Genomic DNA, 12,842 nt, shown 5'->3' on the forward strand with positions numbered 1-12,842 from the left:
GCCTCATGCATAAGGAAGTTGTGTGCTCTCTTCCACATGGGAGTCAGCCTGCACAGTACATTATGCACCTCGAGCTGGAAAGATCTCGATATGCCACTCAAATACTGAGGAGGGAGCAGCCACACGTCAGGGTCTTTGTCCTTTCAGGGGGAGGGGTGCTCTTAACCCTCAAATATTCAATCCCCCAATAAAACAGTTCTGTGTACTCTCTATACAAGTACTGTGTATAAATTATGCAATACACAGACTGCTTCCTCTGATTCGTAATTTCTGAAACAAAGACCTTTGTTCTGCCATAGTGCACCCCCAAAAAAAGGCAGGCAAGCCAGTGGCAAAAATAACTGCTGTTTTATATTCCTTTTACCTTTAACAAAGCATAAAAGCAATAACTTCTTTCTTAAACAGTGGGAAAGCAAAGTGACTTAGTCCAAGGAAAGATCACGTCCTTAGAATTTCACCTCATCTTTTTCACTGGGATTCCATTTCCCTTGATTCTGTCAAGAATCTCTCTGAGATTCTAGGTCTAGTAACAAACTTTGACAAGTGTTTGAGTCAGTCTCCTAGAGAAGTGTTAGTGACTCAGTCATGTCCAGTTGTTTGCAAACCGATGGACTGTAACCCATGAGGGTCCTCGGTACATGGAATTCTCTGGGCAAAAATACTGGTGTGGGTAACCATTCCCTTCTCTAGGGTATTTTCCCACTAAGGGATTGAACCCTAGTCTCCTGCACTGCAAGCAGATTCATTACCATCTTAGCCACCAGGGAAGCCCCACTCTCCTGGGCAGACAAATTTTTATTTACTTCTGCAATATTGATTCTTTTTCCTCCTGCTCTTTCTCTGAATCCACACATAATCACTATTTTATATACTCATCATGTGATTCAGGATACTGAGAACCTACAGCAAAGAGTCTGCTGCCCAGTAATTCACATTGAAAGGAACAAGATCATAAAGTTGTCAGATCATTTCCCACTGGGACCCCATATCTGAAAAACAGGAACCTGGAAAGCAGGCTTTCCAACCCACCCACAGTCAAAGATATGCACCCAAGGTGTTGGCATATGGCTTGATGTACTACCAAAATTTCTGTGAAACTCTTGTTGCATCCAAAAACTCCTTACAATTCATTTTATTTCTCAATGTATCTGTTTATTTTAAAGATTTTCTAAAAATATTTTAAGCTCCGTGCCACAAAGTATAATTGGCATTTCTTAAAGGTTCCTCATGCTTCCAAATACAGCCTGACCCAGCTCTTCCTACCATGGGATTGCTCATACCCTCGTCTCCACACTGAAAATAAAAGGTCTGAGTGATCACAATAGTTTTAAATGTTACATTTTACCCAGTGCTTTTACGTTGATCAGCATCATCAAAACATTAATAGCCAACATTAATTACATACATACTGTATGTCAGGTATTATGGGAACTCTTTACACACACACTCTCATTTAACAGTTAAAATATTCCTATAAGCCAGCACTGTTTACTTCTCAATGTACAGATATGGAAACTGAGGCTTAGAAAAGTTAAATAACTAGTACTTAGTTCCACAGCCAATAAAATCTGGATTTTGATGATTCCTACAGTTGGTGAAATGAAATCCCTGTGCCCAACACACCATGAGGCCAAACACCACCAACACGTCAGAGTTGCGAACAGTTAAAGGTTTACTGAGGGCCCTGCAAGGAGATGGATGGCTCCTGCCTTAAAAACCCCAAACTCCCCAAAAGCTTTCAGGAAAGTCCTTTCATAGGAAAGGTGAGGGAGGGGTATGGTAAGTTCCTGCAAAGTTCTTGCTGTGAGAGCCTTTGTTCTTGAGGTGAGTCATGGTCAGGGCACAAATGATCCCGTAAATCGCCACCAAACAAAAGTTACTCTCTGTTCTGACAAGAAAGGGCAAGGATCTCAAGGCACAACTTTTAACCTCTGAGGCCCAGGTCCTGGCTGAGAGAATGCAGATCTCAGCTAGCAGCTCCCTCAGGGCCAGTCCTCAGGCCCCGCCACTGCTGAGGGAGTCAGGCAACCAGGACCTTCCAGGCCCTCGGGTTACTCAGGCTGCCCACACAGTGGGGGCAAGTCCCACAGACCATGTTCCAAGCAGACAACTGCTGCCTCTAGGCCTCAGAGGTAAGGATCGGGGAGAGGTTCACCATGGCCTCAAGGTCTGGGCCTGGCTAGTGGGCGGACTTGGCAGGGGCTCTGGAACCCTGCAGGACACATCCCCCATCCCGTTCCCTGGGCCTTCAGCTCACCCAGTGGCCAGGGGCCAGGGGAGCTAGAGAGCTAGGGAGAAGGCCAGGACCCATCTCTTACCTCACTCTCTACCTCAGGACCACAGCTGTGCTGACTGTTGACAGACTAGCCCAGTAGGTACTTTTTTAACAGTTGGTCTCTTGGGGGAGGGGCCTACTGTAGCACCAACCAGTGGCTGAGTGGGACCACTCACCTTCACTCTTTGACAGATGCTCACTTGGGGGAGGGGCCCATTACCAAGCCAACCAGTGGCAGAGTATGACCATTAATAGTCCCAAGGTAACCTTCCTGGCAACAGTACATGAACCGTGAACTTCCAGATGTTCAAGCTGAATTTAGAAGAGGCAGAAGAATCAGAGATCAAATTGCCAACATCTGTTGGATCACCAAAAAAGCTAGAGAGTTCCAGAAAAACATCTATTTCTGCTTTATTGACTATGCCAAAGCCTTTGACTGTGTGGATCACAATAAACTGTGGAAAATTCTAAAAGAGATGGGAATACCAGACTACCTGACCTGCCTCTTGAGAAAGCTGTATGCAGGTCAGGCAGCAACAGTTAGAACTGGACATGGAACAATAGACTGGTTCCAAATCAAGAAAGGAATATGTCAAGACTGTATATTGTCACCCTGCTTATTTAACTTATATGCAGAGTACATCATGAGAAATGCTGGGCTGGATGAAGCATAAGTTGGAATCAAGATTGCCAAGAGAAATATCAATAACCTCAGATATGCAGATGACACCACTCTTATGGCAGAAAGTGAAGAAGAACTAAAGAACCTCTTGATGAAAGTGAAAGGAGAGTGAAAAAGTTGGCTTAAATCTCAACAGTCAGAAAACTATGATCATGGCATCCGGTCTCATAACTTCATGGCAAATAGATGGGGAAACAGTGGAAACAGTCACAGACTATTTGGGGGGGGGGGGGGGGGCTCCAAGATCACTGCAGATGGTGATTGCAGCCATGAAATTAAAAGAGGCTTGCTCCTTGGAAGAAAAGCTATGACCAACCTAGACAGCTTATTAAAAAGCAGAGACATTACTTTGCCAACAAAGGTCCATCTTGTCAAAGCTATGGTTTTTCCAGTAGTCGTGTGTGGATGTGAGATTTGGACTATAAAGAAAGCTGAGCACCAAAGAAGTGATGCTTTTGAACTATGGTATTGGAAAAGACTCTTAAGAGTCCCTTGGACTGCAAGGAGATCCAACCAGTCCATCCTAAAGGAAATCAGTCCTGAATATTCATTGGAAGGACTGATGCTGAAGCTGAAACTCCAATACTTTGGCCACCTGATGCAAAGAAGTGACTCATTTGAAAAGGCCCAGATGCTGGGAAAGATCAAAGGTGGGAGGAGAAGGGAACCACAGAGGATGAGATGGTTGGATGGCATCACTGGCTCAATGGACATGAGTTTGAGTAAGCTCCGGGAGTTGGTGAAGGACAGGGAAGCCTGGTGTGCAGCAGTCCATGGGGTCGCAAAGAGTTGGACATGACTGAGCGACTGAACTGAACTAAACCTTCCTGGCAGTGCTGCAGTCCATGGGGTTGCAAAGAGTCAGGTGTGACTGGGTGACTGAGCAACAGCAACAGCAAACCTTCACCTGGCAATGGGGCGCCACAGGCCGCATGCTATGGGTTATGCATGGCCACACTCTTGTTACACTATGACATACTGTCTGTTCATATTTGTTTTTCACACTACTTGCAGAGACTTTATCAGACTCGCACATTCAAAAGAGGAAACCAATACTTCCAGTTTCCCATCATATACTGAATAAGCAGCAGAAGTATCAGTTCAATATCTTCTGACTTTAAGAGCTTCCATTCTACCACAGCTGCTCGTATCATTTCCAGTTTCACATTTCTAGAAATCATGACAGAAAAAAGCTTAAATGAGTCAACGGAACACGAGGAAACTTGGAGTCCTTATTTTCATGTAAATCGTCTCCGAATGAAGGTCAAGACATAAAGATTCAATGACCTTAATTGTAAAAGAATTAGAAATTCCATTAGTAACTATCACAATTTAATAATGTTCATTTTTTCTAAGAATGGGTGATAGTTACAGGAAATTATAGCTACCTCTTAATTTCTAAGACTGTTTTTTCAAACGCACTTTCCTAGTTAAAGATTAGGTGGCTTTTTCAGCTGCCAATAACAAAAAGGTTGAGAAAAAAAAAAAAATTTGCTATTAAGAAGTTTCCTATCTTCAGACTGCTTCTAACAGGAATGCACAGTGGTAAGTTCCCTGTCCCTAGAGAAACAGGCAGAAACTAGACAAACTTGTCAAGGATGGGACAGAAGAGACTCACAATCTTTTCGGTTGACAGACTTTTTGAGACTGTCATAACATTGAGAATGTCATGGACATTTTCCCCACAAAAACACAGAGGTGTGCAAAATTCTGCATACACTGGGGTAAGAGGCTTTGCTCTGCCATGTCTATATGGCAGGAAATCTCTTAGTCTGCAATGACTTCATAAGTATAGGTATAGAAAACAATATGTTGACTGGGCAGGTTTTCCATGGGCTTTGGCTCATCTCCCTCCCTCCCTCCCTCCCTCAACCAGGTTTCCAAATACCTATGGAAAAAAGCAGTTGCAACATGGCATATTTTGTATGGCCTACCAGATGATTTATTTATTTATTTTTATTTGTTCAACCAAGAGCTATCACATAAAAAGATTTCTAGGTTCTGATGAATAAAATCAGAGGTTCAAGGTAACCATGGGCATTTCAAGAAAACACCCATTTGCTGAAGCTGAGTGAAGACCAAACCATGCCTTTAGATGAGGCCGGGCCAGTTTGTCATAGCCCTTATCACCATCTACTGTCATCCTCAGCCTGATTTACTAATTTATGTTTCTTATTTCACTATGCATTTCAGCTTGTGATCCCTGAAAGAGAAAAATCTTTTTTGGTCCAAAGTTTTCCAAACTGGCCCTCAAAGCAGCTGGCATGCTTCTGTTTAACCAGTGTCTCTCAACAGAGATACACATAGTACTTAAGGGAGGGGAAAGAGTGAGCTTAGGGCCAAATCAAACATAGGAGAAGATAAACCTTTGACAAAAGTCTAAGGAACAACCAAATAGACACATTAATTTTCAGTCCACATGCCCATTTTCTCCTGATGACCAGAAAGAGGTGGTCACCTCCTGATGACCACTTAGCAAGCTTTTAGAGACCAGAGACAAGGTGCAGTTCTTTCAACCAGAAGCTTTCTCTCCAAGCCCACTGACTATGAGCTTGAACTTGGAGCTGTTCATACAGAAACAGGAAAAGATTCTCCCTCCTTTGCCCAATTCACCTTGTGTAACAGAGCCCTCAGCTCACTGATCAAGGACAGAGGAAGGATCTGGAAAAAAGGTAGGGACCTGAAAAGGAGATGCTTCTCCAGGGGCGTTTCCACTAAAATACAAATTCAGATTCCCAAAAAACTCCAGGGGCACCTACAGAAATGATTACAAATAGTCCTCCAATTTCATAGAACTTTCATGTCAGTACATTAGACATTGACAATTTCAACAGAGTGTTTGGATGGCAGATTCAAGTGTTTTTACATCATGCGATGAGCAGACATCTGCGGCAGTTTCATGATGATTTAGTTACATTCTCTGGATAGCAGCACATGGCCACTGATTTAAGAGGTGTTACTGTTTCTTGGATCTTCCACATTGCAGGCAGACTCTTTACCATCTCTTTACCCTGAGCCATCAGGGAAGGTTGGTTCTTACCTTATCATTACTAAGAAGACAGAGGAGCAGAGAAAGATGAAATGCTGATGGCAGTAATAAAAATTGTAGATCTGATCACCTTAATTATAGAATCACTAAACAGCATTTCACCTCAACTGAATGCTCACTGGTCTCAGCTGTATATTAACTCTGAAGGCAAAGACCTAATTTCAGAACATATAGGAAATACTGAAAATACATCAAAGAGAGAAACCAATGTCTGTAATTAGAAAACTGATCATTTATTTCTAATACTCTAGCATTGGAAAGCTGCCAGAACTTCATAATTTGTATTATAAATTCTCATGACTTGTAAGCAGTAGTCAACTTTTCCATCTTCTCCATTTTACATTTGCAGGAAGGCATTAAACACCATAGAATTATAATTTTAGTTTTGTTATTAATTGAGTTTTCAGTTTAATTCAAGCCACATAACCATTTCTGGTCTGTTTTTTCCTCTGTCAAATGAGGCATTCTATCATCCCAGAGATACTGGAAGGAAAAGATGCAATAATGGATATCTAAATGTTTGGAAAAGGCAAAGTAAGATACTACTCAGATATAAAGTGCTAGCAAGGCATGAGCGTGTTATGTAGACAACGCTTGTTGTCTCACATAAGAACCTAACTAATGGGTTGCAGCTGCTCTCCCAGTTTCACTATGCTGCCCAGGACAAGAAGAAGAAACATGCTGGAAACGTGGTAAAGAAAGACAAACTTCCAGTGAAAAAATCTGGTGGTAAGCCCCAAAAAGTAGTAGTAGTCCAAAGGCAAAGTCTGGGACAAGCTCAATAACCTAGTCTTGTTTGACAAAGCAAATATGACAAAACTCTGTAGAGAAGTTCCCAACTGTAAGTTTATAACTCTAGCTGTCGTCTCTGAGAGACTGAAGATCCGTGGTTCCCTGGCCAGGGCAGCCTTTCAGGAACCCCTTAGTAAAGGACTTATTAAACTGGTTTCAAAGCACAGAGTTCAAGTAATTCACGCCAGAAACACCAAGGATGGAGATGCCCCAGCTGCTAGTGAAGATGCATGAACAGGGCCCACCGATGTTACATTTTGAAAAAAAAAGAAAAAGCTTTATTAAATAAAAAGATAACTCATAAAAAGTTACCTTTTTGTCACAAAGACATGAAGACATATTTATTTTATTTTACTCTAAAATCTTCTTTTAAAACTCCTTAAGTTCTCTTTTCATTAAACATTCCCCCTAATAGTCTCCCAGGTAACACAATCAAGATGCAATTTAGAAAACAAGTGATTATAAACACTTAATATTCATTTACTTCTTCCATCCTGTCATTTGTTATTGTAGCATTTATAGCTTTAAATATTAGTCCCATCGTATTTAGAACAACATTGGGAAGCGCTGCTCATTTATCTACTTAAGAAAGGCAATTTGGAGGAGGGGTAGCTAGAGTGATAGCAATTTGTCATTAACAGCAGTTCTAATTAAATAACCTCATCTACACACAACTGCACCATCTTGTGCATTTTCCCTAAGATTAAGTATCTTCTAAACCATAATAATCCACCAGATCAAAAATTCAGCTGCTTATGAAAGTGAGAAAATAGTGATTTACATGTTACACTTTAAAAGCTTCATCAAAGCTGTAATAATTTTGTTGGCTAAACAATGTGATTCTTGAAATTAATAAGAATTTATAAATATGAACAATATGTACCCTGAGGAGAATATGATTTAACAAGGAACTGATAAATCCTGTTGGGCAAATAATCTGCATACTAAAATCTGTGTAATGGAGACAGGAAATTAAATAGTGAAACGTGTAAATAATACACAGTTTGGTGTGTTGGGTCTTTTTCCTCCCCTTAGTTGGGTTAAATCCCAGCTTCACAATAATAGATGTCCCAGTGCAGGTCCTGGTCATTCATAAAAGAAAGAAAACAGAGTAAACTGACACGTATCCCAAATACAGATTCACACTAGGTAGGAAATAGAAAGTTGTTTGATAAGCTCCATTTGGAATAGCTATTTGGTAAAGAATGGAGGAAAATAGCTGTGGAATTTTTTTCTAGACTTCCATATCTGCATTTGGAGCTCTTTCCTCTCAATTGAATAAGTGTCTTTGAAAATTGGAATCAATGTTGCAGGTCCAAAAGACCATGGTGATATGGAATTCAATGAAAATACTGCCAAGGCTAAATTAATTAGAATATTTATATAGGACCTGAAATCTGTAGACAAGTGTTTTTGGTAGGCCATTCAGGAAGATGTTACCAGAACTAGGTGACTAGGTGGCAAAGTCATCAGATATTATTTTCTTCTTCATAATAATTATTTCTGGGAGGAGAAAACCTAAAAGTTCTGCCCCAGTCTGCACAGGGCAGGCACGGTGCAAGGACAGATGCAAGGCATGGTGCAGGGAGGCAAAAACTTTCTGAAAGATTGGGCTGTCAAGACTGATGTCAGCCAAGCAAGGAGCAGTTAGTTACATGCACTTTAAGCAGAGGAAACAGCATAAGCAAGAATCTGAAGGGACGAAGCTTATGTGCCAAAGCATAAATAAGAGGTGCAAAATGTTTGAAAATAAAAATTTAGGAGAAAAGGAGGCAAAATTACCTGTTTGTATTTTCCATGCTAAGAATTTTAGAAAATTTTAACCTGAACGCATTGAAGAACAAGCTTAAAGAAGATATGAGTAATATTGGCAAAATGTATAATTGACAAATGGTTGGTATCCTGAATATATAAAGAACACTTACCAATCAATAAAAAGAAATCCAGGTGAAACATGGACAAAAGCTACAGACAGGCAATTTCCAGAGTACAAAGCCTAAATGATTACAAAAAGACACTTACAAAGATGTTTTGTTTGGTAGTAATCAGGAAAATAAAAATTAAAACATAAAAAGGTACCATTTTAAATCCATCAGACATAAAAATCTGACAATACCAAGTAAAATGAAATACGGAGCAGTCAGAACTCTCATACACTATTAATGTGCACACTGGTATAACATTCTACAGAAAAAGCAATAGTTAATAGCAGTTTAAGATATCGATACCATTTGATCCTACATTCCCTTCCTTGTAATATATCTTAGAAATGTCTCACATCATATATAAATATTTGTAAGTACCATTATAGGAGCAGTATTTATATTCAAAAAATATAAATCACTTAAACATCAACAAAAATTTTTTAAAAAGTGTGGCATAATCAGAGTGAAATATTAAACTGCAATGAAAATGAACCAGAGCCACACATATATCAAGGGTGAAATCTCCTAAAATAAAATACTGAGGGAAAAAAAGGAAAAACAAGTTGCAGAAAGATATACACCTTATGATGTCAGTAATATAAACTTTTAAAACATGTAACATAATAATCTGTACTATTCGAGATGCATATGTATGCAGTACAAAATAAAGATAGACGTGGGATGTGGGACTTCACAGTAAGGTGTTTTACAAGGTAAGAGCAAAGACCCTGAGAGTTTCTGCTTTTTCTGGTAATATTTTATTTCTAAAGCACAGTGGCAGAGATATGAGAGCTCATTATACTATTTTCTGTATACATACATGGAATCTAAAATATGATATAAATGAACTTCCATGAAATACAGACAGACTCCCAGACAAAGAGAAGAGACTTGTGGTTGCCAAGGGGGTGGGGGGTGCTGAGAGAGGGAAGGACTGGGAGTTTGGAATTAGCAGATGCAAACTATTATATAGAGAATGGATAAACAACAAAGGCCTACTGTATAGCAAGAGGAAATATATTCAATATCCTATAATAAACCATAATGGAAAAGAACATGAAAAAAATATATAATATATATTTAAGCAATGACTCATAAGCCCTGCACTTTCCAAAGAGGATTCAGCAAGACACTAACTTGACCTGGACTTGAGTCTCAAGATTAACTCAAGAATTCTATATTCAAAAATATCCACAAATGGTTCAATTTGGCAAAAGAGACACAAACTTAGAGATGGAAAACAAAACAGACAACTCAATTAAAAAGTAATACTAAATTCCCTATAGGGGCGGGGATGGGGACACGATTTAACCTTTCAACCCTTGATCCATATTTATTATGTGGTGATAATAATACAGGGGATGTTGTGAGGATTAATAAATTCATTTCTCAAGCTTTGTAGATAAAACTGTGCTCCATAAGTACTTTATTTTAAGAACTATGAAATGGTTTGTTTATGCCAGTGTCCTATGCAGCCATTCTGTAAACCTTATCTCCCAGTTCTGGGTTTTGAGATGAATATGGGGTCTTTTAAATAATTGCTAGTAACCTTTGAGGATTATGCATTTTAAGCACTGGTTCACAATGAATATGTGACCGGATATATGTCACACAAGAGAAAGTCAAAAATATAATCCCTGAGAGGTTAACAACACAAATTGTATTTAGAGTTTCAATTTGCTACAGTAATTGCAAACACTTTAGTATAAGTGACTTTGGCCTTCCTACCCAGTGTTTGCCAATACAAAGCCATCCTGATTACGGGTCTATCAGAAGGAAGTGAGGGTTTGAACCAGAAGGCAGTAAGCAAAGCTGTAAAATTCAATGGAAATATACACACTATGCTCTTCATAAAGATAATTAAAGAAGTTTTTGAGTAGTTTTCCTAGAAGCAGGCAATAAAGTGTTAGTCGCTGAGTCATGTCCAACTCTTTGCAACCCCATGGACTATAGCCCACCAGGCTCCTCTGTCCATGGAATTCTCCAGACAAGAATACTGGAGTGGGTTGCCATTTCCTCCTCCAGGGGATCTTCCCAACCTAGGGATCAAACCCAGGTCTTCTGCATCACAGGCAGATTCTTTACCATCTGAGCCACCGAGAAGCCCCTAGAAGCAGGTAATAGTTTATCCCAATTCATCCACACTTTCTTGCCTAGCCCCCTTCTGGAAAAATAGAGCACAAAGTTGGAATAAAGTTGGCCCACTTTCAATAAAAGCAATTTTGAACCAAAAATTCTGGCAATTTTATGATAATTTTAGATGCATTCATTCATCCCACAATTATGTACCAGAGGAATGCTTTTTATACTTGTCTTTTAGCAGCCACATTAATACCCGTGGTTAGGTACTTACTAGTATTCTAGGCACTTACTATATATATTCTCATTTAATCCTCACAACACCACCTAGGAACTATCACTGTCCACACTTTATAGGTGAGGAAACTGAGGGTAAGAGAAATTTAGGAAAATTAAGAAATTAGTGTGGCCCAAGATTCCACCACTAGTAACTGGCCTAAATGGGTGTTGAACCTCCTTTTTAACCATTATGCACATAGTTTTACCTTGATTCACAGCAACAAGTACAAAGTGTACACTGCGATGGGTTCTACAAAGACAAGGTATGTGGTCTTAAGACAGGTTAAATGAGATTTAAACCAACCTGGCAGTAGGAGACACTTGAGCTGAAATCCAAAAGATGACTAAGACTTTATTTGAGAGAGACAAGAATTCCAGGGAGCAAGAAGAAGAAATGACAAGGGCCCTTTGGCAGGAAGGTAGGACTAAAGGCAGAGAAGAGAAATGAGATCACGGGGGTAGAGATGAGACATCGAGAAGAGATTGAGAGAGAGCAGAGATGCCAGACAACACAGAGCATCCATACCATATGAGGGAGCTTTGTCTGTTAAGATCAGTAGGTGGAATAGCACTGGAGGTGTTTAACAAGGATGGGAGGGAGTAGGAGGCTCACATGAGCATATCCACTTTTTGAGATGATCTAGACTCTAGAACAGGTTTCCAAAGCGGCTCAGTGGTAAAGAATCCATCTGCCAATGCAGGAGATGTGGGTTTGATCCCTGGATCAGGAAGATCCCCTGGAGGAGAAAATGGTAACCCACTCCAGATTCTTGCCTGGGAAAATTCCATGGACAGAGGAGTATGGTGGGCTATAGTCCATGGGGTTACAAAGAGTCAGATACAACTGAGCACAAACACACACACATACACACAGAGAGAACAGACTGAAAGGAGTCCAGAAAAGATGTCTGAGGCTATTAGATAGGCTCAGTTCAGTTCAGTCACTCAGTCATGTCTACCTCTTTACGACCCCATAGACTGCAACACGCAGGCTTCCCTGTCCATCACCAACTCCCAGAGCTTGCTCAAACTCATGTCCAATGAGTTGGTAATGCCATCCAACCATCTCATCCTCTGTTGTCCCCATCTCCTCCTGCCTTTGCTCTTTCCCAGCATCAAGGTCTTTTCAAATGAGTCAGTTCTTCACATCAGGTGGCCAAAGTATTGGAGTTTCAGCTTCAGCATCAGTGGTTCCAATGAATATTCAGGACTGATTTCCTTTAGGATGGACTGGTTGGATCTCCTTGCAGTCCAAGGGACTCTCCAGAGTCTTCTTCAGCACCACAGTTCAAAAGCATCAATTCTTCGGCACTCAGCTTTCTTTATAGTCCAACTCTTACATGCATATGTGACTATTGGAAAAACCACAGATTTGACTAGACAGACCTTTGTTGGCAAAGTAGACTGGTTCAGGTGAGAGATAATGGTGGTGACCTCATCAAGGAGCTGCTGGTGGGGATGGCAGGGAACTGGCACAACTGAGACCTACTTAGGAGATGAAAAGCACCAGGGATTGGAAAAAGGGACGAAAAGAGGAGATCAAGGACAAGCAACTCTTAGGTTTCACTCATGTACAGTCTGAATCTTATACAACGTGCACCAACTACGGGCTGATGGTTACATGATTCTCAAAGTAAAAAGCAGTGCCTCAGGAAAAGTTAGCCCCTAGAGTCAGGTTTGTGGTTTCCCCATATATCACAACATAAAACATAAAAAAACTTACTAGAGGTTAGGGGCTGCAAAACATCCCCCAAAGGCACC

General features: G+C 40.4%; 1 long non-coding RNA gene and 1 pseudogene across 1 annotated transcript in view; one reads left to right on the forward strand and one right to left on the reverse strand.

Moving 5' to 3' along the window:
- The window catches only part of LOC104976682 (uncharacterized), a 692,169-nt gene that overhangs the window by 654,744 nt on the left and 24,583 nt on the right, over positions 1 to 12,842 (reverse strand). The window lies entirely within an intron of this gene.
- LOC132343544 (uncharacterized) lies at positions 1,958 to 7,032 on the forward strand (annotated as a pseudogene).

The sequence above is a fragment of the Bos taurus genome, chromosome 22 (assembly GCF_002263795.3).
Source record: "Bos taurus isolate L1 Dominette 01449 registration number 42190680 breed Hereford chromosome 22, ARS-UCD2.0, whole genome shotgun sequence".
NCBI lineage: Eukaryota > Metazoa > Chordata > Mammalia > Artiodactyla > Bovidae > Bos > Bos taurus.